The sequence below is a fragment of the Mus pahari genome, chromosome 8 (assembly GCF_900095145.1).
Source record: "Mus pahari chromosome 8, PAHARI_EIJ_v1.1, whole genome shotgun sequence".
Classification (NCBI taxonomy): Eukaryota; Metazoa; Chordata; class Mammalia; order Rodentia; family Muridae; genus Mus; species Mus pahari.
The window spans coordinates 39,716,656-39,721,956 of record NC_034597.1 but is presented as its reverse complement, the minus strand read 5'-3'; the positions used below and the strand labels follow the sequence as shown (position 1 = coordinate 39,721,956).

The 5,301-nt window shown below is 47.4% G+C and overlaps 1 pseudogene; it reads right to left on the bottom strand.

Annotated features, from left to right (window-relative positions):
* Positions 1 to 2,992: 2,992 nt before the first annotated feature.
* Positions 2,993 to 3,483, bottom strand: LOC110325944 (annotated as a pseudogene).
* Positions 3,484 to 5,301: the final 1,818 nt, after the last annotated feature.

The following is a 5,301-nucleotide window of genomic DNA, read 5'->3' as shown; positions in this document are numbered from 1 at the left end:
CAAAGAGACCATCTGAGGGGCAGAGTAAGTCTGAGAGGATTAACAGCAGAATAAAACCCAGATTAAATCAAATAACCAAAGAGAAATTAGTAGCGCTAGAAAGGTTTTAATGTCTGTCCCAGGGAAACGCCTACCTCAGTGCGCTGGCAGAGGAGGGGGCACCTGGCAGCTGTCAATCAAAGTCCCAGGCTAACTTTGATTTCTATTTGGAACGTTCATGGCTTGCTCCTTTAAAAAAAGTAATTTATACTAGCTTTATTTTCCCTGTCAGTTAGCGTAATGGAGGCTGCCAAAACACTGTCACTTCTTATAACTGATTGCTGCCCCCTCCTTCCCAGGGCTGTCATAAGTGTCTCCAGTGTATTTGTCTTTGGAATGTTGCTCCTTTATTGCCTTTTGTGGGTCGTGTCTTACTCTGGCATTTTTACTGCGGTAGACACATTGCTATATTACAACAGGCCAAAGGTCATTCACACAGCCATCAATTCGAAGAATGATTTTTTTTTTTTAATTTGGTTAATAAAACTAACTTTCTTCACTGAGGGCTGCTTGCTGTGAGGGGAGTTTATATTTGCCGGATCATAGTTTTCTAGAAAATGATGAAATGTCAACCATCAAATTATAATGACTTGTCAAAAATCAAATTCCCCGGGGCTGGAGAGATGGCTCAGCAGTTATGAACGTACACTGCTACTCCAGAGGATCCGAGTCTGGTTCCCAGCTTCCACGTCAGGTGGCTCATGGCTGTCTGCAGGGTCAATTCCAGGGGATCTGACTCCTCAGGCCTCTGAGGGCACCTGCCTGCACTCCCATGTACAGTCCTCCTCCCCCTGACAGACACACAACACATACTTAAAAATAAAGCTGTAGAAATGGTCAACCCCCACTGAGATGTCCCTTTGAATCACGTGGCTCTTGAGGATGAGAAGAAAGTCCTGTCATGCCGTGAGGTGCCAACAAGCTGAAGCAAACTCATGTTTGCAAGCATCTGTGGCAAGTGTTACCTTTCCTGTGGCCTCACAAAGCCTCACAGAGGTGAGTTCAGGCCAGGGTCTCGGGGTAGGAGGTGGCGAAGACAAACCTGTCAGCCATCTGCCTCGTTCTCCGACAAGTTAATTCAGTTCTCTCAGCTGGGGTTTTTTAAACGCAAGGTGGGCAGGACAACAGTGCCTACCTCCTCAGTTTACCGTGGAGGAAGAACAGGCACACATAGCAGCTGGCTTTCTAAACGTGTGTTAGCCAGCGAAGGCGCTTTGTTACACTAACAAATAGCCCTGTTCCTGTGGGATTGGGACAACCCAATCACTCTTGCTGAGCCTTTTGCCCACTGTCGTTTCCTGGAGGGAGTGGCAGTCAGGTCGAAGAAGTCACCAGGGTGATAGAGCAACTGCCATCTTGGGCCTTGCAGGTCACATGCAGAGGGGGAGAGCGCTCTAATGTGGCGGCAAATAAAAGCCCAACTCAGAAGTGACCAATAGGACTTGTCAGCAAACTCATATGACCCCACTTACCTACCAAAGACCATGGAGGCAAATACTGGAAATATCTGATGGTTACCATCAATGATGGTACCTACAAAACATTTTATATACTTACCTGTGGTTATACAAGGGTATATGGAGAGGCAGAGGAGGGAGAGAGGAAAGGGAAGGAGGAGGGGACTAGAGAGAGATTTAATCTCTCTCTTTCTGTAGATGGGCCAGAAAGACTTGCTTCAAGTTGGTCTCCAGGTAAAGCAGAACCATCATTTCCATGGCAACCAGAAACTTTCCATGGGGACTCCATCCCACCTGATGCCCAGGTGATTTAAGCAAAGGTGGGGGGAAGGGGACCAAAGAGATAGGGAGGGACCTTCCACTGCTCCTCTCAATCCGTTTCCAGGGGACATTTTCCCTCAGCAAGTCGATACCGTCCTCATGAAATAATTGGCACGAGAGAGAAGAATCTGCATGGGTGACAGGGTCCATCAGCTAAACACCACCTGGGGAGTAGCTTTTGGGTAATTAGGGCACTTTGGTGCAGTCAGGGCTGGGGCAGTCACGCTGATGCGACACTAGTCTGGTCATTTTAATGCTCAGATGCTTATGTGTAGAGATAAGCCTAAGCTTGGTGTGGGTTTGAGTCACACATAACAGATTACATCATAGCCCTGGCTCTAGAAGGGCATTGCTAAGCCTCTGCCTGGCACAGGCAGGCTCAGTGATGATCCCAGTTCATCCATCGGGGCTCACAGATTCCTCCCTTCTCCCCCCACCCCCCGACCCCCGTAGAAAATGCAACATTCCATTCAGTTCTGTTAATAAAGTAAAGCTTAGAAATGGAATTTCCCAGGTGAACTCTGTCCCGGTCATGTGGTGAGCTACACAGTGCAGGAAGAATACCAAGAGCACCGGGGCACCTGCCACACCAGCAGACCCAGAAGCTCTGAGCTCGGCAAGCATCCCTGGACTCAGGACCATGGGTCAAAGTTGCATTCCTGACCCAGCTGGTGGGTTGGAACCAGTTCGGGGTGGCCCCAGCTGATTGGCAATGGCGCCAACTAACAACCTAGTCCTGCTGTGGTCTGAACCAGTGAGCATCTCCCAGCACAGCCATGCCCCCAGTGTGTGTCCCCAGTGGGATCTCAGGGCCTCTTGAAACTAGCCATTGAACCTTGGGCTAGGAGTTAGCAAGACCCAGGTTCTGATCCTAATTGTTTTTGTTTTTGTTTTTGTTTTTGGCCTTTGGTTCTTTATCTTCTAAGCTCATATAAATTCTTTAAGTGGTATTAAACATTTATTTTGATCACAGATGCAATCCAAGCATGAATAAATAAACTCAGTATCTTTTCCACCCTCTGAGTCTCTTTTAAATAGAAAAATGTGCTAAATGTCTCTTCATGGCCCTCTTGGCCTCAGGTGTCCCACCTAAGGCTTTAAAGAGACTATAACTTGATCTTCTGAAACCCTGCTGAACTACAGTCTGCCCAGTTCCATGTTCTGGGAACCAAGTCCTACTGATACTGTCGGTAGTCTCCAAAGGGCGAGGATGGCAACTGGGAGTGATCTTCAGCAAACTGAGGGCCGTTGGGAAACTGTGCAGAGGCGAATCTTGTCAGCAAGATACCTGCTCCTTCAATTAAAGCTAGGAGAATGCCGCCCATCGCAGCGGACCCAACCATGGCTACTGGTCCATTTCTTGCTGCCAGGATGGCTCCTGTTAAGGCACCACTAGTGATGGAGTTCCAGGGGTCTTCTTTGCCTCTTGTTTGAACCATACTATAGTCAATCATGGAAAACAGCCCTCCCCAAACTGCAAAGCTACCTCCCAACTGTGGAGCCCTGGTTTTAATAGCTGTCAAACTCCCTCGGAGTCTGTGGTTTATTCCCAATGGAGAATTTCGAAAACCTTTGAAGGCCTGGAAGATGCCACCACCTATGGTGCCCATGGTAAACACACCGCCACAATTCACCAGGGGCACGGCTCTCTTGGATATTCCTCCATCTTGGCTCCAACCCGCCCTGATCCTAATTCTGTTGCTCACTGGCCACAGTCCACCCACTTACTCTTTCTGTTCCGGTCTTCTTTCTAATACAATGTTGCATCTGAATTAGTTAGTGCTTTTCCAACGTTATCTCCCCATCTGCAATAGTAAATAAAGTTTGATTATCCTGAGTTAGCAGAGAAGTTGTAAGACTTGAGAACCAGTACCTTAAAAACTAGGAAGACTCTTTTTTTTATTTATGTATGTACTTGTGTATTTATTTATTTATTTTTCTTTTTCACACAGAGCTCGTGCACCTTTATGATCCGAGAGAGTGAGCACATGAACCCATTGTGCCCTTCACTGTGAGTGACAACCCATTGGCTTCTCCACCCTTGCAGAATTCCAGGGAGCCGTCTGGGCAGTCTGCTCTGAGGCAGATCTAGACCAAGTGTCTTACCTTTCAAAGCCCTGGGGCTGGGAGACGTGTGGAGAGTCACGACTTTAATTCCAGAACTTAGAAGGCAGAGGCAATGGGATCTCTGTGAGTTTGAGGCCAGCCTTGACTACTTAGCAAGCTCCAGGTCAGCTAGAGCTACAAAGGGGCACAGGAGGGGCGTGTGCGGGGTTGTGGGGGGATGGGGGTGGGGGAAGAAGTTAATCTGGAGATCCAGAGTCCTGAGCAGAAACCCATCGTGGAGCCCACACTCAGAGCAGTCCACACCAGGAGTCCCACAGTTATGCAGTGAGCTGATCTGAGATAGGGGTAAACGGAAGAAAATCTGTGTAATTATCATCTGGCGCCCACAGTTTGTGCTGAGGAGCCAAAACAATTGTGTCCCCTCTAGACCCTGACTGACTTCTGTCTGCTTGGCCTTCCTTCTGGCAGTATCCCCATACACAGATGGAGTCTACTATAAGTAACTTAGTGTTTGTTTGGTTTGTTTTTCCCTTGTTTGGTTTAGTTATTTTTAACACTACGGAGAAGCGCTGCACTCCGAGACCTGAGTACTTTATTTTAAAGCTCTGAGGGGTTCCAGGACTCTGTCTTCACCCGAGCAGCTCTGGATACGGAAACCAACCTGCGTCTACCTCTCATTGCCTCCTCTGGCTCTTTCGTCTTGGATCTGTACCCCAGTTTAATCGCTGTGGGAGGAAAAACATCTCAAGGGAAACAGAAAAATACATGGAGTTTGTTTTTCGTACGTATTCCTGTGTTTCTGTGCTCAAGCCTCTCTGAGTTTAAGCTGGTCCAGGGTAAAACAAATGAAGCATGGGAAAAATGTGCTGGGCAGGGGTGGCACACTCCTTTAATCCTAGCATTTGGGAGGGAGAGGCAGGCAGATTTCTGAGTTCAAGGTCAGCCTGGTCTACAGAGTGAGTTCCAGGACAGACAGGGCTACACAAAGAAACCCTGTCTCGAAAAACCAGATAGATAGAGAGAGAGAGAGATTTCCTATTAAAATACTGTTCTTACCTTTATTTAGTGTGTGTTGGTGGGTGATTGTTGAGATACGAGGACAACTGTTAGGAGTTCCTGGGTCGGGAGGATTGAACTCAGGCTTGGCAGACACTGCCTCTCCATATGAGTCAATCTTGCCAGCTTGTTTTAATAGATAAGATACATAAATAAAAGAAAAAGTTGCTTTCCTCTTAGCTATAGAATTTAATACTTTTGTGACCCACAAAATGGGGTAGAGGCTGAGACTGGAGTTGGGGTGACCTGTGGTAAGTTGACCTCATGTAACTGGAGCAGCCTTTACTCAAGCTGAGAACGGCCCGAATCTAGACCTTTGGCTTTTCCCAAGAAGCACAGAAACGTTAAAAAGTCTACTTAT